Here is a 22,066-nt window from a genome sequence, read left to right on the forward strand (position 1 = left end):
GGTGTGGGTGAGAGGAGGAGGAGGAGAGTGAGCTGTTGGTGACTAATTGTACTTCCTCAAGGGCCTGGACTTTCCTTGGAGGTCTTTCTCAAGGCTAGACTCATCCCAGGAACTCATGTCTGGCTTCTTATCTGGCCCTTATCAGCTGAGCCATGAATCCTGGGTGGGGTTGAGCACCCACCACCCTAAGAGGCACTGGGCCCGAGACACCAAAGTTCAGACACTGATTCACACTCGTGGATTGTGATGTGGTTTCCAGATGGTTCAGGCCTTTGAAGCAGCTGCAGCAATGGGGTTTAAACTGTTTTCAGGGACTAGGTGAGAAAGAAACCATGACAGTTTTAATCTGCAGCAGCCCCAGTTGCTTTGCTGGGTGCCAGACAAGCAGCTGGAGGATGCTGGGGAGCACTGTAGTGCTTTGATGTTTCCAAAACGGGTCCTGGGGATTACACTGTAACCAGCAGTGTTTGAACTGTTGGCCTCTTGCCACACTTTGGGATGAAGAATGTTTCTGAAAGCTCTCCCAGCTTTGTATGGAACTGGAGCACATTTTTCCCATGCAGTCCCAGGCAGGACTGAGATGTACTGTGGAACTGTCATACTGTCTTAGGACATCTCTAATTCATGACCCCAGGGCATCAGCAAAAGGATAAGGACCAGGTTTTCAGGACATAACTCTGAGTAGCTCACTCTTATTGTTTTTTGAGAACAGGAATATTCAGTAGTTCACGTTCCTTAAGTGCAATGTGAGTTCCAGTCCCTGGATTTGTGTGAAGTGGAGGATATGAGTTTGGTTTGTGTGTATCCATCTCTACACATGCAAAAAGCTCTGCAGAAAGCAATGCTTTGATTCTTTAATAAGGCAGCAATGTGTCTCCCCAGCTGCAGTGGCTGTAAAAGGTAAAACACAGAATGTAAGCCATCAGATTAATTGTATTTAGCATGTCTCTAATTTTGGCCCGAAAAGAATTAGTGTAACAGCTGAGGGAGAAATGCTGTTTGTTGTTCTCCGGTGATGATTCCAATACAAATGACTTGCTAACCCATCAGAAATCTGTGAGTTCTGGAACGCTGAGACACTAGCAGAGAAGATCTTGGCCTTTCACTGGTGCTGGTGTGCCTTTAATGGGCAAGGCAAAGCACATTGTCCCTATGCTTTATAGAGAAGCCCCGTGAAGGGAGAGCTTTTCTCTGCCTCTTCACACCTCTCAAGGTGCTTCTCCCCTCACCCTCTCTCCGGGTCTGTGCCTGCATCTGTTGGCAGAGCTCTCTCACAAGTCGCTGAGCAGCATTTGGCCAGGAGACAGGTTAGCGAGTCAGCCTTGCAGGAGACAATTAGCCTCTTCTGGCAATATCCTAATTAATCCCATTATTAGGTTTTGCCACTAACTGCTACAGGGAGTGACTTTTCCACTGCTAGTCACTGATTGCGACTGAGTTGGTGGGGAGGACCCGACCGTGGGATTGACCATGGATAAGGTGGCAGGGTTTGGTCTGGCTGTGTGTCCCATCTCTCCTGCTGTCTTTGCAGCTCACCTTTCTTGCTGCCTTTGCAGCTGAGCTTTATGGGTTTTCAGAATGACTCCGGAGGCTCTGTCTGATCAACCCACAGCAGTGGTGCCTCTCTGGAGAGCATGTTCTGACGTGATATTACCCTGTCACTGGCTCTCTTCGCAGTTTATAGCTGTGTTTAATATTTAAATGGGCTTCTTGCTGCAGTGCTTGTGCCCCGTTTACGCAAATAATCTATAACTCACTGACTTCTAAATCCACTTCACAAGTTGTTATATTCATTATAAATGAGTTGTAGTGCAACCTGCATCTCAAGTAGATATGCTCATCTGGAGGTCTGTGCTGAGATCTAGCATGAGCAGCGAATAGATTAAACCCATAAAACCCCCAAGACATACTGCACCATACCAAATGAGCTCTAACTACATACTTTATCCCTCCTTATCACTTGCATTCACCAGCCACTCACTGAAAATGCAGTACATGCACCAGGCAGTGGCTCAGGCCCCTCGAGCAGCTCCCACCAAGGCTCTGCAGGCACTGCTAGCAGGGCTGGCTGGAGGTGGCAGAGCCCGCAGGGCTCCCCAGTTAGCTGTGGGAGCTAAGAGCCTGGGCAGGAGGGACCCAACCCAGCAGCACCAGAGGGACCAACATCCCATGTTCAGCTCCCAGCCCAGGGCTGCTCTCGCTGGTCCCAGTGTCTCCAGGCTCACTGGCTGAAGAGGCAGCTTGGTGTTGACTGGTCAAGGATTCAGACATGCCCCTGTGCCTTTGGGGGCTTTGTTATTGTCCCAGGCAGCTTTATCTGCCCAGAGGCTTTGTCTGGTAGGGTCTTAGCTCCTTGTTAATCTCAAATCCTGGCTGATTGCTGTGCTAAAGCCAGATTCACCCCCAACCACTGTCCAGCTGAGACTCCTGCAGAGATGTTGCTCTCCAGATTTAACTTCCCTTTTAACTCTTTTTGTTGTGTGGTTTTTGTTTTTGTTTTTGTTTTTGTTTGTTTTTGGTTTTTTTTGTTTTGTTTTTTTTTTTTTTTATCACCATGGAGTAGTTAGTTTAAAAGAGATTTGGAAAAAGGGAATCTGGAGTTTGGAAGAGACTCCCTACCTCATTCTGACAGTGAATACAGGAGAAATATTAGGACTTGGCAATATTCCTTTGCTTGTAAAATCTGATAGATTCAGATTTGACTGGTTTGCCTTGGATTGAGCAGAAATGTTATTAGTGCATGAAATTCAATGAGCTCTAATGCTATTTAAAAGTCCTAATGAGAAGGGTGCTTTTGTGGCAGATTCTATTGTTTTTTCCTTCCCTTTCTGCTGTTTGAAGAGCTCTAAAAATATTTTTAACAGCTAAGGAGGGAAATAGACTTTTGTCTGAAGGACCTGGGGAGGAGGGGAGCGTGGGGGAAGGAGATGGAATTGGATGGTTGCTGTCTGTGTGCTCCTGTGAGCCCTCGGACTCGGGTTAGAGCTGGAGCTAACTGTGGTCTGAGCTTGCTGAGCACCGTCCCCGTCTTACCAGTCAGGAGTCTTTCCTGGCTGGTGAGATTTCTGCATGATTTATGGGCAAGTATCAGCTCAAAGGAGATCAGTTTGTTCAGTGTTGGTTCTGTAATGATCTCTTGATGAAATGCAATATTCCTGCCCATAAGGGCTGGTAAGAACTTGGTTCTGGTGGGATAGAGTTCCTGAAAATTTGGGTGTAAAATTTGGGTGAAAAATTTGGGTGTAAAATAACACTTATTTATGTTGAAAAACATCCACAAAGTGACAAAAATCTACAAAGGTATTTTTTGATCCAAATGAAAATGCTTGATTTGTTGAACTTGATGTTCTGAACATCATTAAATTGGGTCTGTGTCCTAAAACCACTGCCCAGACTTGGCCCCTTGGCTGTTATTTCTGCTTGGACTGGGTTTTGTTCCCACAGAGGCATCACAGGAGATGAAGCCCAACCCATAGCAAGGATAAGAGCCACGAACTCACACACTCACTTGCAGGAGGCATCAAGGGCCATAGGCAGCTGCAGTTGTGCCACACAGCTCTGGAGCAAACTGCTTCTGACCACATTATAACAAGACCTTCCATGGTTTGGGTAATCTTTGAACTTGAAGTCTGAGAGGGACTTTGATATTTTAGCTTTTTCTCCAGCTTGGATAGAAAAACAAACTGCAAATGATCAGAATTCACTGTGGAATATTAAATCTGGTTTTATTGTTTTGTTCGAATACTACACATACAAGCAAAATTGATCAAACTCTCCTGCCTCAGATTTATATCTTACACCATTTTATGACTTTGTTTTTAATATTTGAAAGCATTTCTGCTCCCAAAGCTTGACAGGTCCCTGCACAGAAAACCCTAGGACAGGGAACCCCAAATATACTGTTTATTCTGTCCTCATCAGCCTCTTAAAGCCTAGCACATGTTTCATGCCAACAGACAGAACAGCCTTTTTCTCCCTGCAATAAATCCCATGGCAATTGACTTTATAGGAAGACTTATGTAATGCACTGTTTATCTCCTGGGTAGAAGTTCCTTTGGACTTCTTAGTTGGAAGCAGGAACAGCTAGAGCTGCAGCAGGGAAAGCTGCTCCTGCCACCAGTGCTCCCACTCGTATCTCTGCTGTGATCTGGTGAGCAGCACTGGGTTTCAACAGCTCCTGCCCTGGCCCAAAGCTGGGTCCAAGGTGGGTTTCCCTTGCTGGCTCTGGTGTGCAGGTTTAGGTAAGCCACAGCCCAGTTTGCACCTTCACAGGGGCTGCTGGGCTGGGTCCTGGGGCAGGGGGATGTGTAGCTGGAAGCTGAAAGTCTCCCCTTGTGGCCCAGAAGCTCCTTGCTCAGCTCAGCCTTTCCCAGAATAAAGCATAAATCGGGTCTGAACCGTGAGGTCTGACCTGCACAGAACCCAGGCAGGTCACTACTGGGGCTGGGGTGGCCTCACCTGCACTGCCACAAGTAAGGGAAGCTGAGCAACCTGCAGAGTGCAGCCTTAAAACTGCTCTGTGACACTGATCAGGGTATCGAGAGATCAGCAAGTAACTACTGCTAATTATGCCAATAGCAGCTTCACATCCAGAGCTCGTTTTGGGCTTTCAGCTGCTGGGTTCCCACAGCACAAGCTGTAACATCTTGCAAGAGGCACCTCTTAAAGCAGTGTCTGCTCCTCTTCCAACAGGGCAAAGTGCTGTAAATCCTGCACCAGAGCCTGGTCTTTGCAATTGCCTAGTCTAGGCTGCAGACCTAAGGAAACAAAAATAATCAGCTCAGTCTGTGGACGTCTCATCCCCAGAATTAATTGTTCAGGTTTTCATCATTATCTCTTGGCTCCTTTTGCAGCTTTTTGTTTCCAAGTTCATTTAAGAGAAAGCTAAAAAAAGCAGGTTTCATTGCAGTATCAAACACATTTCTGTGTATGCTGAAAAAAGCACCTCCCTCCCTAGTTCAGGGATGCATTCACTGTGTGACATCTGCAGGCTGGCACAGGGTTTGTGCCCTGGCAGTGCTCGGGGGACTCTGCCCCTGCTCCCTTGCTGGCACAGCCGTTACCGCCGGGAACTGGTGCACAAGGGCAGCGTGAGAGTAACTGCAACATATGCTGCAAATCAGAAATGGAAATGCCTCATCATTGCAGGCAGAGCACTAAGCCAAGGCTTACTTAGCAGCTGGGACTCAATATAAAAATAGTAAACCTGGGTGAGAAGGGCTCAGAGGAGGAAAAAAAAGAAGGCAATAAAAGAAGCAGGAGCTTCTAATTTTAATTTTCAAAATGGACTGGGGAAAACATTCTCACACAGGTTTCTCATCAACACAGAAACAAGGCCCCCCCAAAACGAGAGCGCTGAAACCGCCAGCGAGAGACCTCGAGGGCTTTGGCTGAATGCTCTTGTTCTCTTCTGAAGTGCTTGTTCTTTCTCAGTTAAAAATGGAAAATTTCAAGGAAAGAAGATGTTTCCTTTTAAAATCTGCCTTTCATCAAAACCTCAAGTGCAAGCAGAAAAGTGAAAACTTTGGAGATAAAACTTCTACACATTTTCAAGTTGGTTTTTATATAGTTATTTGTAGAACATATTACTAATATTTTGGCTTTTTATTTTTTTGGCTGGGTGAAAAGGGTAAATGTATTCCAAGCGAATACCTTATAAATCTGTGTTACATCACAAAGGAAACATCTTCACTGGCCCTGACATAACTGCAGGTACTCAGGGACCCCACTGCACTGGCTGTGGCTGGTGTGGAGCAGGGCACTGGGCACTGGGGGATGGTGCAAGCATGACAGTGGTCTCCTCTGCTCTGCAGAGATGTTCCCAGCTCTTGGGCCTGGTGATATTAAAGGTGCTGTCCTACATGAACAGTTCCTTGCTTCCCAAGTGACTCCAGAACCAGAGTGCTGTGTGCTGTGCTGCTCTCCCCGTGGACCTTTCTGTGGCTGGGAGGGATGCTCTGGTACTGACGCTCTGTATTAGAAAGAAGCTAACTCCAAAAATAGCTGTTGGCTGAATGTGGCCAGTACTGGTGTGGGTTTTTGCTTTGGAGGAGTCAGTGGGGCAGGCTGGATGAGCTTCTGACCTTAAATCCTTGATCCTTTTGTAGAAATATGTGGGGTTTATTAACCTGCTCAGTCAAAGAACCAAACTAGGGTGGTGCCTCTTTGCTTGGGCTGTAGGAGTTCCTTGGGTCTCAGTTCCTCTGTGCTCCTCAGATGTGCCATCTCTTTTTTGGCAGCACTTCAATCTTCTCATGTATCCTCTCCCAGAGCTTTGATGCTCTATGGGAAATGCAACACATCTGAGGATCTGACACTGTAGACGAATGAAAACTAGGGGACTAGAGTTCCCATCAGGATCTACAGCTTCTATTTTTGGCCAAAACACTCTTTAAAGATTTTAGTGGAAAGAAAAAATGATATTCACAGTAAAATTCCAAGGAGTGGTAGGGAGGTAACTGCTACTCACAGTTTCCACTGGAAATGTTGTTTGTTTGTTTGCCAGACTCCTGTTCTCTGTGCATTGCTGGCAGAGGATGAGCCGTGGCTGCTGAGCAAGCCCAGAGACCTGCTCCAAGGCTGGCCCTTTCCACTGGTGTTTCCATGCTGGGATATTCCTCTGTTTGCTCACTCTAGAGCCCTCAAGTCTGACCAACAGGTGTAACTTTTCTGGTGGATTTGGGAGTGATGCTTCAGTGTAGCACCAGTTTGTAGTCTGGGACTGTTGTTACAGCTGTTCTTGGGCAAACTGAATGGGCTGATGGTATTGTTTGGTTTCTTGTCTTCAGCATTCACACTCCTCTCACAGCAGGACCAATTCTTCCAATGTGTATTTCCCCAAAACAAGTCCATAGACCTGCTGGGTCTGCCCAGAGCCATGTGGAGAATGCTGTTCTGGCCCCTGCTAGCCCCATCAGTCACTGTAAGAAATCCAGTGTTTGCTGAGGGTAGGCAGGAAAACCTTTCTCATGCAAGCTGAAAAGCTGCTGTGACAAACTGCTGGTTGGCAGCGTGGCTGGGAACACTGGTTTGCTGTCCTGGGTGATACCCACAGCCCACACACCTGACTGGAGACCTGTCTGGGTCTGTCCTGGACCACATGGGGACAGTGACCTGAGGAGTGCTGAAAGCAAAGTGTTCCTGAGTGCTGTGTACATCTCCCCGGGCTCGGAGAGAGGCATTGGGGCAGCACTGCCTCCTGCTGCTGCTGGGGCTGTCACAGAGGGGCACTGGGCTGGCTCTCCAGGGCAGTGCACGGCTGCAGGCATCACCTAAAGTGTGCCCTGAGGGAGCTCTTGTTCTGGGTTCAGGATGCCCCAAAAACTGCCAACAGTGGCAGAGTCCTGCTGGGTCGTATCAGCACACAGACCAGTCGATGGTCTGCCTTGCTCCCAGTCTGCAGACAGCAATTTGGTCAGAGCAGCACTGCCTGTGCTCTGAAGGCTCTGCTGGGCCACGGAGGCACAGCAAGGCACTGCTGTGGTACTGGAGCCATGACCCTGCTGACTTCTGCACTCACACAAACAATGCCCTGACCAAACAGGACTGCAGCCTTCAGCAGATGGGCAGTCAATGCAACCTTGCTGAAGGATGATGTATTAATCTCATTTGCACAGCCAGGAAAATCCAGAAGACACTGGTTATAGGGAATATGTTCTGCCCTCTAAGTTAACCCCTCAGAAAATTTAACAGAGCTATGTAAAAAGTGAGGGAGAGAATAGATGCTCAACAAATTAGGAGGAGAAATTGCCTGAAAACAGTATTAGGGAGACCAAACTAGACAATCTTTAAATAATAGAGCTGGAAGCACAATGAAAATAGCCCTATCAAAATAGAATGTATGTGACAGAATTTTTATAAAGCTTCACAAGGCTTCTGCAAATACAATGTGCAAGCTGGGAATATTGGATTCCGAATAATGAAAAGCTCCCAGTCAGGCTCCATCTCATTGCAGTGAGCTGTGGTGGCTTTAGGCAGATGCTAAGAGGTTGCAAGTGCTTAAGTAATCTTACATAAGAGATAAATGTGATGGATCCACTTGTAGTGGAAGCACTTTTGGGATAAAGAGAATCTCCCAAAAATCACAGGAGAGGCAGAGGTGGAAGCTGTGGTGGATTCAGCTGTGTCTACTGTATGAACTACACACAAGAAAACAATTAATCCCAGGGTGCACAGTGAGTAGATTATACGATCAAGGACTTTTTGCATTTGGAAGCCAAATGCAAAGCTAGAACTGAACAGTCTAGGAAGCAAGGAAGATTCTTGAAGAAAATAGCCTGTGAGTGTTGGATCCAGTGCTCCCTGCAGCTGTACCCATGACTTGTCTGTGTGCTGAAGAAGTAGTTGCAGATGTCCTATCAAAGGTGAGGTGATGCTGTGCAGAGCAGGTCTGACCTGTGCAGGGACAGGACTAGAGGGAATGGCCTTGAGCTGAGCCAGGGCAGAGTCAGATTGATGTGAGGAGAAATGTTTTCCCTGTGAGGGTGTTGAGGCACTGGGGAGGTGGTGGAGTCACCACTCCTGGAAGGGTTGAAGAGGCCTCTGATCTGGCACTGGAGGATCTGGTTTAGGGGTTCCAGCAGTGACAGATTAAGGGTTGGACGTGTGAATTTAGAGACCTGTGCCTCCTCAGCCCCTGCTCTGCCCCCAGAGTTCTCCTCTCCAGCCCAGCACAGCCTGTCACAGATCCTACTTTTTCATAGAATACTTCCCAAAAATAAAGTGGAAAGTTTAATTTTCCTCCCCCTACCCATTTTTTTTAACCTTCTCAAATGATGTTTCTTTCTGCTGTAATTTAGGATCTGTATAAATATATTCTGCTGCAAAGGGTGATAATTACCACGCCCACAGCATTTTATAATACACACATCTAATTGTAGCACAGTTATTTGTGGCAGCCAAGCACTGGAAATACACTTTTATTGTGTGCCTCTAAGCAACCATAAAAAAGTCTTTATTGCTACCTGAATGTAGACTTTCAGAGCTTTTTTATTTCACCTAACTGATCTGCTTTTAGATTCTTCTCTTTGTGTGGCTTTCAAAATTCCCCTCCTGCAATTAAAAATGTAGGTAATTAGTAGGGACGTAAAAAGCCTCTCTGGGAGTGTCTCAGTGTGTCACAGAGCCCTGAGCAGGTGCCCAGGCTGGAGCCCAAAAAGGTGAAAGACTTTCCCGCTGGTACAGCAGAAGGAAGTTCTGATATAGCCTTTTCCTGCAGGTCAGCCTGGCCAGGGCAGGACCTTACCTGAGGCAGGGGGATAGTTAGGGGCTATTTTCATCCTTTTATATATGTCTTGCTGAAGGAAATGCCAAATGCTCCACTCCCTTTCTTTCCTAGGAAGCAACAGCCTTTTCCACGACCAACCCCACTCCCAGAGGTTTGTCTGCAGAGTCCAACGCTGCAGTGCTGTTGTTTGCTCCCGTGTCCTGGCCCCTGATTCCAGCACTGTGTGACCATCAGAAAGGCCCTCAGAGGCAGCCAGCTGTTCCTCCTGGGGTGTGAATCACAGTTCTGCCCCAGCAGTGGTTTGCCCCAGGGGCTGTTCCCTACAGGCAGTCCCTGTAGCTGCCCTGTCTCTGCACCCCAGCCCTGGTCCACCCAACCTCTCCTGCCTGTGCCCATGGGGGGCAGCTCATTCCCAGACCTCTTCCAAAGCCCAGACTGACCAGAACTTATTCCAGGATTTGCTCTCCCTCCCTCATGCAGTCTTAGCTCTGCAGATTAAGGGTGTCTGAAAGGATTGGATGCTCTGGATGTACCAGAGGCTTTGACCATCCGAACAGGCAGTGGTTCCCTTGCTTGACTTTTGTCCATCCCGTGTGTCGGAGGGAGCTTTGGGTCACATCACCAAGGGTCCTGCCCCTAGCTGCGGTCATTTGTCACCCCAGCTAAAAAACAACCCTACCTTTGCTGCCACTTGGACTGTGGAGGGGAAAAAACCCCAACCAGTTCAAAGTTTCAAAGTCAGGCTCATACATGGGACTGTGCAGAAAGGCCAGGGCTGGGGCAGAGTCTGGGGGGACCTGGACAGAGCTGGCACAGAAGGATCCTTTGGAACCTGCCCCCTCCTGGACCCTCTGACCCTCTCTGGTGACTTTGGGTTTCACCCTGGATGTCCATGTCATCCTGTCCCTGTTTCTCCTCTTCCTCACTTCTGCTCCCTCTCTGGGCTTCCAGAACAGATTTCAACATCAGCCCCCTCAGACACTTCACCTCCTCATTCTTCCAGCACTTCCTGAAGCCAATTTTCAAATCAGCTCTGACTGTGAAGCTTTTTTTCTGGATCTTCACTGCCTACCATGCCTATTCCATGACTGAGCAGTAGGAATTTATGGAGATAGCACTGAGGCTCAGCCACAAGGGCTTCTGTTGCACAGCCACAGAGCAAACTCCCAGCACACCAGCCTGGCCCAGCATCTCCCTCTGTCTCTGCATCAGGATGACACTAATAACTCTGCTTGTAGTCTAACTGTCCTCATTGATTCATATGGATCATTTTTTAATCATCTTGCTCAGCACCTTTTGAATGTCCTGGCTAATATTGATCAGAAAATCTGGAAAACATTAGTTCATTGAAGGTAAACAAGTATGATAGAAGTCATGAATAGAGATATGTCAGGCATGTCACCAAAAGATAGGTCAGGTATGGATTTTTGTCTCTGTCCATGCCAGGGTGAGCCAGGCCATGCTGAATGAGCAGCTGGAGACGTGAGGAGACTGCAGAAAGTCACTACTTTAGGGGCTGTTGCACTGAACTCCAGCTAGAAGCAATGCCATAGCACCTAGATCAGCAGCTGGAGTGAAGTCTGGGACACACTGGGAAAGGGGACAGATCCCTTGGGGAATACCAGCAGGTGTCTTCCAGGGATCTTCACCACAGAGCTTAACTGGAGGTTTTTCTCTTTAAGCTGCTGTTCCTCCTTCTTTGGGGTGTGTGTGCTTCTGACCTGATGGATGAGCTCGTGGAATGCCAGTTCCCTGCTGGCAAAAAAGTTGGCAAGTCCCACTGACCCTGGTGCAGTGCAGGTGCAGAGCTGCAACCCAGAGCTGTGAGGGTTTTCTCTCAGCAGGGATGAGTGTGAAGGCTGGGAAACCTTCCCAGGGCAGAAGCACAGTACATTCACATGAGTTGCATTGCTCTTCTTGTGCTGGAAGCCATGGGACCCAGGTGTCCTGCTTTCCTGTCTGCTCTGCATTCCTCATGAGTTATTGAGTGATGGGGAATTGAGAACGTCCCTGTGAATATTCTGATTTGATAAGTACATGCAAAGAGAATAGCAGAAAGCTTTTATTATGGAAATAGAGATCAAGTTAACAAAAGCAGGAGCCCTGTTTATTGGAGGTTGGCTGCACTATGGTGTGTTGCACTCGATGACACACCCTGGGAGTCAGTGGGACCTGCATACTAATGCTGCAGTGCACAGGGTAAGGAGGGGAGAGAGAGCCTTCCAGTTAGGGACATGACCAAAACAGCTCTGTGTATCCAGGACCTGCATCTCTGCCATGGCTAATGTGCTGAGCACCTTACCTGTACCCCTATGTTTAAAGGCATGACTCAGGCAGCAGGCCGTGCCAGAAGGGTGATGTGCTGGAGCACAGCAGATGTGGGTCTGGAAGCTCCTCTGAGCCTGCTGAGCAGTGGCCTGAGCAGGCTGTGTCCCCTGGTCCTGGGGCTGAGTGAGGATGCTGCACTCCCAGTGCTCTGGGGGTCTCTGCTGGGATGGAGAGCCGTGCTGCAGAGATCACTGTCTCTGCTGGGATGGAGGGCAGTGCTGCAGATCACTGTCTCTGCTGGGATGGGGGGCAGTGCTGCAGATCACTGTCTCTGCTGGGATGGGGGGCAGTGCTGCAGATCACTGTCTCTGCTGGGATGGGGGGCAGTGCTGCAGATCACTGTCTCTGCTGGCTCTGTGGCTCTGGCTCGTGGCAGTGATCAGGAGGCTGAGCCGGGGGGGAGCACTCAGCTGGAGCCTGCTTGGAAAATCCAGCTGTATTAAGAGCGTGTAATAGGCTGAGTGATCTCTTCCTTCCCAAGGCAAAGCTGTGCTTGTTTGAGGGAGCCAGTCCTACCCGCTGATAGGCACCCAGAGAGTGCAGCCTGTACAGAGACGTGTGTGCATCTCTGCCTGGCACATGCTTGCTGCAGGGTGTGAGGATTTGCTTCTCATCGCCCTCAGGTGTGGGGCACTGCTGGAACTCCCCTCTGACTCCTTTAAAAATAGTTCAAACCTGCCAAGTCGCTGAAAGGCCTAGGGCTGCTGAGCTCCTGTAGGAAATGAAATGAGCACTTGCTCCCAAAATGACAGGGAACCAAGGTTTGCCCTTGTGGGGGCTGCAGGGATCCACTCAGCTGCTCTGAGACGATGCAGTGGCAGAGGTGACAGGAACAAAGGAGGTCAGTGGATTCATGGACTTGGACTTACTATTGAACTGCTGTATGACCAAGGAGTGTATTCCTAGGCAGCCTCAGGTGGTGCAGGGTCACTGTGGAGCAGCTTGACTTCCTCCCTTGCTGCTGCTGCTGCTTTTCACTCTGAAGTTTGCCTGTTGGAGGGATGTCTGTGTGGATCAGTGCTGATCAGAAGCTGATGGAGTGTTGCAGTATCCTTCCCACTGAGTGACAGGCAGCATATGAATCATCAGCTGGTACCGAGGCAGGGGGTGGGCAAACATCTCCCTCACTCTCATCTCCCCTTTGACAGGGCTCCCCAGGGCTTGTCACGCAGGGCTGGGGTAGTCAAGGTCTTCGTCTTGGTTTTACCCTGGGAACAGTAACAGGGCAACTGCCTGTATGGCACGGGGAGAGAAACATCTTGATGGCTCTTAGGACCAGAGCCAAAGAAGACCCCTGAAAAACATAAGCAAGAGCTTCTAAGAGCCAGGTCTAGCAGCATGTAAGCAGGACGAGCCTGGGCTCATGCTGCCACTCAGCACTGAGGTGCAGGCTGTGGGGCTGGAGGCAGCTGAGCCCCTGGGGAGTGCCCACAGGCTTAGATGTCTCCTACCTGCTGCCAGAGCCTGCAGAGAAATGCTCAGGGCTTTAGTGCCTAAGTAGTTTTCTAGATCTGCCTCTTGGCAAAACTTCTGCTTATTTTAGAGCAGTTGGGAATTCATCTGTGCTTTTCATTGGTTTCTGTTTTGGGATCCTGCCTTGACCCCACGATGGACAGAGGCTGATCTGGACCAGGGTTTTGAAGGAGTCTCTCCCAAAACAAGTTGCTCCTTACATGCCATTCAGTCCCTCCAGCATTGCTGACCTAGACACATCTTCAGACACATGGTTCTTACAGTGTAGAAATTCCCCAGGAGCTGCCCCAGCATCCTCGGCTACCAGGGGTGAGAGCAAAGAGTGTGACAGCTATTGCCTCTGCAGAAATGGTCAAGTGGCCCTTTGCCACTTCTCCTTAGTGGCTGATCCTCTTCCCCCCTTGCTGGGGGGTGGGCAGACCCGGCTGGAAAGTGCTGCTGCTTCAAGGCTAAATCCTTCCATGTGTCAGCTGACTTTTCAGCCAAGCTGTCTGTCCTTGGGGCCTGGCAGGAACTGAGCTAGAAACTCATTTAGCTTGGTGGAAGGGCTCTGCAGGAGGAAAAGCTTGGCAGTGCTGAAGGGTGCTGGGAGTCTCAGCTCCCTTTTGCAGGCAAGGAAACCCTCACAACACATCAGCTGCTCCCAACAGCGTGTTACCTCCCGATGTTCATCTGCTTAGACTTCAGCCTCTTCACTGGGCAAATGGCAGTAATTTAGTCATTATTTCCAGCAGCAAATTGACTCCATTAGAGTTCAGCTGACCGATGCTCCAGCTGCTAAAGGGGTGGGAGTGCTGCTGTCTGGCTGATGCAAATTAGACATCATCTGGGGTCCTGGTTTGCCTTTACTGCTCTACTTTTCCTCTCCACATCCCTTCCAACTCAGTCCTTGGGCTGGGTCTGATGCCTTAACCTTTCCTCTAAACCCTGGAGTCCCTTTTGCTCCCACCAGCAGTGCAATGCTGGCAGGTTTGGCAGCCTTGCCATGATGTCCTGTGCCCCGAGCCCTGTCTGGCTGGGCTGCTGTCGTTTCAGCAGGGTGACATGGGCACAGTTGGCCAGCTGTCACTGCTGCCCCTTGTCCTAGCACCATGCAGCTCCCTTCCCCCTGCCCCTTTGCTTCACAGCAAGGGCAGAGTCTGAGGGAGGGACAAACCTCCTGCTCCTTTGTGGCAACTTCTTGCGTGGGCACAGCTCCCACCAGGGCTTTGTGTCCAGCAGCAGAAACACTAGTGACCTTTCTGTCTTATATTGATCATTTGTTAAATCTTTAAACTCCATCTGTTTAGGCCGAACCACTTTTAATGACTGGACAGGGACAATTTAGTGTTGATTTTTCAGGATGAAATTGGCTTGGTTTGCACTTTGGTGCCCCTTGTTCGAGCTGGTAAAGTGTGGACACTGCTCTAGTGACTTGGACACAGCTCCATCAGGAGGGCACACAGATGTGATTTTCTTATCTCTGGCACCCCAAGGCTCTACCTCCCCACTTTTCCTCCCTCTGTGCTAGGAGAGATGCTGTTTGTTCTGCTGATTAGTTTGTTAGGAGATCACAGTTTGTTGTTAAACATCCTAATGTCCATCTAGGTTTATTGTTCTGGCTCTGCAGGTCTTTCCCAGCCATTTGTTTCTAAACTGCTGCCCCTCTATAGCACGTGTTCATGCCCCAAAGGTCAGAGTCGCAGGGAACTGCATCTTTGAGATGAAACCCTTCAAATCAAACCTCCCTCTTAGCTCTGAGTGTGTTCTGAACAACGTGGGGCTTCAGGAGTGGAGAAGAAACAACTCAGGGAGCAAGAAATCATGCTAAGCGAAAAACCAAAACAACTATATATCTTGCTAGAGCTAAACATCTCTATGGAGGCTATTTTGGGGGAAAAAGCCCCCAAGATTTTGCCCTGAATCTGCAAGGTACAAGTGCCAGCAAACAGGAATGTGGCAGAAGGTGACCTGATTTTGGTAACAGCTTTCTCTCAAGCATTTGATGTTTTCACTAGGGTTTTTGTCTGTAACTCAGGAGGGCAAAGATGAAGCAGTAGACAAGAATTTGAGGAGATTTGATCTGGAGTTTATGGCAGATCTGGTACTGATCTGGGCCTGAACTGGTTTAGTAGAAGGATTAGGTCTTTGAGAACCTCACTTTATTAATGACTGGGGCATGTGGCAAAAATAACCTGAAAAACATTAAAGAGTGAAAATTAGCATTTGACAATCAAAGGAAGTTATCAAGCCTAAATTGGAATACATAAAGCACAGAAATCCAGAACTGTGTAGGAAAGAAGACCTAGGGATGTTCAAAATGATATCCCACAAAAAGAGGCACATTAAGCTGAACGTGCTGTGGATTCATAGCACTGTACTACTAGAAGATCAGCAAAGCCTGAGATGACTCCTGTCACATCTATTTCCAGTAGTCATATTGGCTCTGACAGTGCTCCAGAGTTCTGTGGCATAAATGTAAGCAGTCTGCAGTGAGTGCATATTGCCTCTAATTTCAATTATCTGTGATTCAGTGGAGTGAGGGGAACCAATGTCAGTCTTGTAAGTGATCTGCTGAGCAGGGTTGCAGGGGGAGCTTCTGGCCTGGTTGTGGTTTGCTGAAGCACCACTGCTGCAGCATGGGCTGTCACCTGCTGAGAACAGGAATGCTGGACACTGCAAGTCATAGAATCAGAGAATTTTAGGAGTTGGAATGGACCTTAGAGATAATCCAGCCCCAACCCCTGCCCTGGGCAGGGACACCTCCCACCAGAGCAGGTTGCTCAAGGCTCATCCAACCTGGCTGTGAACACTGCCAGGGTTGAGGCAGCCACAGCCTCCCTGGGCAACCTGGGACAGTGTCTACCAAGTCAGTGGCACCTGTATAAAAACCCAGGTATGGCAAAGGAGATGAAGCCCCACACCACATTAGTGCAGAGCCATGCTCATGGCCAGCACTGGGTGAGAATGAGGCTTGGGGTGTGTGAAACTGGAAACGTTAGCTGCAAACAACAGCAGTGTGTGAAAACTGTGCCCAAATCTGGGTGCTGTTGTCGTTTAGAAAGACACAGGTTCAGAGTAATGGGAAACATCTCAAGTCCCAGACAAAGTGGTGAAAATGGGCACTGAGAATGTGTCAGACCCAGCAGTACACTGAAATGGCTCAGGCTCAGGCATGACGTGGGCAGAACTGATGGATTTACTGCTGCTGGGAAACTTGTGCTGATGCTTCAGGGCGATCCATGGGTACAGGCTAAGGTGCCAGAGAGGCTGAGTTAATGTTGGCTGAGGAAGGCAGTGTCAGAGCTGTCTTTCTGAGTGCTTCTCTGCCCTCCAGAGCTGCTATGAGCCTGCCTTGTGCTCAGCCTTTTGTTACACAGAGCTGATGAGTTGGTGGCACCTGTGCCATGGTGACACCTGTGCCAGGGTCAGCAGATGGCACAGCTTTGGATGAGTCTTTCCCTCTTCTGTGCTGGATCACTTCCCACCAATGGTACCGACACCACCACTTGAGAAATCACCTCAGAAACAGCACTTGGGGAAAGGGTTTGGACCTCAAGCAATGGCACATCTGCCCTGGTGCTGGTGGAGGCTGTTTCTGTTGAACAGCAGCAGCAAAGGACTGGTCAGTGCTCTTTCTCTGGCAGAATTTGTCTATCCCCAGCTCTCATCCTCTGGGTCACGTTATAGTTTTCTCAGCTGGATGAAAAGAGATCTTTGTGTCATATGAAGATGTTGAGGTCTTTGAAAACAGCCTTCAGGTGTGTCTCATGCTTCCTGCAGTGTGTCCTGGCAATTTGGGATGAGATGAGATGAGATAGGCTTTTCCCTGGGTTGGTTTTAAAGGAAAAACTGAGGGAAGATGTCCCAGCAGTTCAGGTTTTAGTGTCCTGCTCTGGAAAGGTGCATTCAGTCACCATCTCTGCTTTGGGTGCAGCATCTGGAGGGAAACAGTAGTTTTTGTGTCTCCTTTATGGTGCACTTTGGCTGTTTGGGACTTCTGCCCTGTCAGCAAAGGAGGTGTATACATGTGGGTTTGGAGGCTGTTGTGCCCCTCAGCAGCCCCTGGACTCATGTTTGAGAAGGCTGTGCCAACCTGGGTGCTTTGGGGTTTTCCCTGGGGAAATCAGGTTTCCCTGGGTTGCCCTGAAATGAAAACTCCTCCAGGAGTCACAGATCCTTCTCTGGGTCAGAAACTGCTTCATGGCTGACCAGTAACTTCTCATGTTCACCTCACAGGTTTAATGCCATGAGATGAAAGCCTCCTCAGCCTCTTCTGAACTGAGCAGCCCCTACACCTTTCTGCTGTGCTTCCTCCACTTCCAACAGAGTTTGTGAAGGAAGCCAAACATGCAGTGGTTCTGTGAACAGGCACCTGCTCATTATTGTTGGAGAGGGTGAAACACAATCATCTGCTGCAATTCTCACAGCTAGGGATGGAGCATCCACAGCTTCTCCTGGGCAACTCTGGCTCACCACCCTTATAGCTAAGAAAGCATATTAAGATATAGGAAGATGCTGATGGAAGCAGAAGGGTACTGTGAAAGAATGTGCCTTTCCTTCCTCCCTGCTGTGCCCCATACATTCTCATGCCTCTTTTGAGCACCTTCATATCGTCTGTCAGTCACATCCACCTCCCTCAAGGTGAAGTTTTCCCTGCTGTGAGCACGACTCTCACTTTGCAGTTGCTACACCATAGTCCAGGAGGAAAGAGTTTATCCCAGAGTTCTCTTTGCTCCTGCCTTTGGCAGCTCTTGCTCACTTTCAGGATTTGCTCTCATGTCTCAAATGGGAGACCTGTGCTTTTTCAAGTGTGAAGGCACTGGCAGAGCTAGACACATCAATCCTCTCTTTATTTACAGGTCAGACACAGGACAGGCAGCAGCAATCTGATATTCCCCTGGTGTTTTACACATCACTGACCTCTGCAGTGACCCAAACTTTTACGGAGGGTAAGAGGTAGTTCAGACTCTGTGCCAGCTCAGCCCTTAGCCCTCAGCATATCGTGTGGGATGGGTCAGATATGCCAAACTATGTGTTGTGAATAAGTGGAATGGTCTATGGTCTGTTAAGATCTGAGCAAATTACAGCCACATTAGTTAAACATAGGCTCTCTGGTTGAGCCTAAGCCACAGATGGCATCCCACAGATGGAATGCCACTCCTGATATTCACAGAGCCACTCAGCCCTTTAACTTCAGCTTGCACTGATTAGGGGAGCAATTTATTTGAGGTGCAGTTCTTGGCTCTGCTGAGGAGAGCTCCAAAATGGGTAGCACTGACAAGGGCCCAGTGTACAGACAAAAAGCACAACCCAGAGCAGGGATAACGGAGGCTCCAGGACTTAGCAGCTGTTCTTCCAGTCTAGCCTTTCCAAGCAGCAGGAAGGGAATTGGGCACTGAGTTCAGCAGCATTTGGTGATTTTACTACCCCAGGTGCTGTTTTCTGAGTGACTGTAGCAGTGATCCGTTGCAGGATCTCATGATTAGGACTTGTAATACTGAATGTGGAGCTGTTTTCTAACAGAAACATTTACCCTTCGAAGCTGAGTCCTAAATTCATCCTTGTCTATGCCTCCAGAAGGCTCAGGCCATGGCTCACTGAGTTCTGTGCTGTGTTTTTGGCAGAGCTTGTGGGAAAGGTGCATGGGAGGGTTTGTTTAGCAGGAGGCTCCTGGTCCTCGAGTGGGGCCCTGTTCTGTGAGGCACTGAGCATCCTCCTGCCAAAGAGGGGGAGGATTACACCAAATCAAGTCTCACAACCAGCCATGTGGAAACCGATGCTTGGATATGAAATGACTTTTCCAAGGTCATACAAACAGTCTGTGGTAAAGCTAAGGCCTAGCACAAGACAGTCTGAGTTCTAGGCCAGTACAGTGTTGTGTTATCACCCCTGTTCTGTGAGGCACTGAGCATCCTCCTGCCAAAGAGGGGGAGGATTACACCAAATCAAGTCTCACAACCAGCCATGTGGAAACCGATGCTTGGATATGAAATGACTTTTCCAAGGTCATACAAACAGTCTGTGGTAAAGCTAAGGCCTAGCACAAGACAGTCTGAGTTCTAGGCCAGTACAGTGTTGTGTTATCACCATTAATGTCAGAGGAGGAGGAGAGAAGAACAGAGGGATGAGATTTCTGCAAGGGAGAGGATGGTGGTGGGGAATTATTTAACACTTTAGGCATCCTGATACTGTGTGCAAAGATCAGTGTGGGATTCTCAAATCACAACAGATTTCTTTGAAAGTACATCACCTCATTTCTAACATTAATTTGGAGAGGTGGGAGGGAAGTTGCTGTTAGTGCCTTTGAAAGAAGGCAGCCTGTTACATGGGTAATTAAGAGCAGTGCTGGAAAGGCTTGCAAGCTTCTCCTTCATCTGCTTCATGACCTTGTTTTAACTGTAAGGCTTGCCTGGAAATGCAGTGTTTGTCCTCATAACGGTTCATATTCAGAAATAAGCTGAAGGTAGTTTGTAAGTTCTGGCTCCTGGGTCAGACCTGCCTTGTGGCTTCCAACCTCTGCTGTTAAAGCACTGGCCAAAAACCACCACATGTAATGGTGCAGCTCATGGAAGAGTGAGGAGAATGTTAGTGCAGAGCCCTGGAAGAGCTGGAAGCTCAGCTCTTGGAAGAACAAGGAGAAGAGCATCCCATGCCTTGGTAACTGTGATGTGGATGTGTGTGTCTCCCTGCGGCCAGCAGTGAGGCATGAAATGCCTGGGGACAAGTTGGCCAGATCTCATGAAAGAGGCATGAGCTCCAGAGGTTGGAGGGCACTGGGAAGACAATGTTTCCCACCAGTCCCTTCTCTCCGCTGACGTCTGCACCCTGTAATAGAAGGTTAAGATCCACCAGTTTAGAGCTGTGACGAACCAAGGACAATTAGTTTTGGACCTTTCTCCTCTTCAGCTGAAGCATATTCAGGATCTTTCATGTGGGCTGTGGTTGTCCTGGGAGTGTTCTCTGCAAACAGCTTTGGGGAGCAGTAGCTTTCTTTAGTGCAGCATCTGCAGTTGCTCCTCACTCGGCCAGGAATAGAAGGCTGTGGCTGTGCACTCGTTTGGCATTGTGTGCTGGCTCCAAGCCTGGACCTCTGGCCAGGGCTGCTCACACTTTGCTCCCAGGCAGTAAGGTATGTGATAAACCTATTGCCTTGATCATATTTCAGTGGACTAGAGTGAAACACAGATGGAGTTGCCTTGGGCAGGGGCTCCACGTGTGGCCCAGTGGGAGGTTTCTCCAGAGCTCTAAGGTTAATAGCAACAGTACCAGTGTGCAGAGATGTGCTGGGGCCAGAGGCTGCAGAGCTACACTGAGCTGGAGGAAAGAGTCTCTGGTTTCATGGTGGGAGATGTCTTGATACCAGTGGGCAATTTAGTTCTCCCTCAGTTGTCTGGCCTTTTGGAGGATTTCTTGGTGTGAGGGCTATGAACTCCTGCAGCTGCTTCGGAGATAGAAATGGAAAAGTCTGTTACTAAAATGTTTTTCTTCCTATAGGAAACTCAGATCTCAAGTTTTCATTCATACTCTGATTGAAAACTGTGAAATGTCTGAATTTCCAGATGTAGAGAAATACTAAGTCATGACCAGTTCTGACTGGAATTATGTTTTTCTTTTCCCCTTTGGCCTTGACTTCCTAGTTAATTCTCACTTTCATCTGGAAATTTTTCGGCCAGAGCTGGCTGAACTTGACCAGGTGATTTTCCTGCTTTGCTAGATGCCTGCAGGGTTCTGGGGATCCATTAATCTCGTGTCTTTGGAAAGGTCTGTTTTTGTTGGTATGTTTCTGTGCTCTGATAAACTGTTGGGAGTCTCTGCTGGGCTCAGCGTTCTCAGGTACTGACTGATGGTCCTTGATCATGGTCAACCTGAAGTGCTGCCAGGAAAGTCAAGTTGTTCAGACACTGTTAGCTACCAGAGTTTTGCCTGGAGACACACTGAAGTCTTTGGAAAGCTTCTCCTGCTTCTGTTGTGCACAGAATTAGAACTAAGGACATTGTTTTCAAACAATGGGACAACCCTAACTTCTTAGCTCTCCATCACTTCTGAATATACAGTTTTCAATACAAGCATCAGCCAAATTTACTTCAAACTGTATTAGTTTTACTGTAAGAACTATTTATATAAATTCTTATCATATAGATTCCAATATAGGATGTATCCATCTTTTCCTTTGGAAAGTCTTTTTCTGTGCTTTCTTCCCCAGCTTGATAGTGTTGGGTGAGCTCTCCCTTCCCAAATGTGTGCTGTTGGTGCATCTGGCTGTGACTGGTAATTTCAGCAACCTTTGGGTTGTACTCTGCAAGAACCATGAGTGGGTCTGTGGACAGGGAGTGGCGAAACTGGGAATTTTCTCTCAGAAATATTATTGAAAGGTGTCACCATGTGCTTGTGCTGATCTGATGAGGATAATGTAAGGACTATGGGAAATACCTGTTTTTTTGAGAAAGAGGTAACGATATGGAAGGGAGAGTTAGTCCTTCCAGTGTCTTGCCAGAAAGCTTCTGAAAGCTAAGGAAACCAAAGTCTATCTCCTTTCAACTTTGAAGTGACCATTTGCATGACAAACCCCCAGTCTGTCCCAGCTCTGTTGATAGCAAAGCTTATTGATTATTTCCCTGTACTCATGATGCCCTTCTTGACCCTATTTAATTTAGATCCTGTGTGGGCACTTATCTTTGTGGTCACTGTGGTTTAATCTAAGTGACTGAAAATTGATACACAGATCCTGGAGTCTTCTCCAGGGGTTCTCAGGCTCAGAGGTCATTAGGCCCTATCACCTTTGGTCCCCATCTCTTCTGTGCTGCCTCAGGGTTGATAAGCTTCCTGTTGGTATGATGATATCCAACAGCATATCATTATGTTAAGAGAGAGACTTTCCACCATTTCTTATCTGGGTGTTTAGATTGTTATGCCCATGGGCACAGGGTGATAGGATGAGGGGGAATGGCTTTAAACTAAAGGAGGTTTAGGTTAGGTATTATCATAGAATTCACAGACTAATAGAATATTAGGGGTTGAAATGGACTTCAGCAGTCATCCAGCCCCAACCCCTGCTCT

Source organism: Acanthisitta chloris, unplaced genomic scaffold (assembly GCF_000695815.1).
Source record: "Acanthisitta chloris isolate BGI_N310 unplaced genomic scaffold, ASM69581v1 scaffold2482, whole genome shotgun sequence".
Taxonomy (NCBI): Eukaryota; Metazoa; Chordata; class Aves; order Passeriformes; family Acanthisittidae; genus Acanthisitta; species Acanthisitta chloris.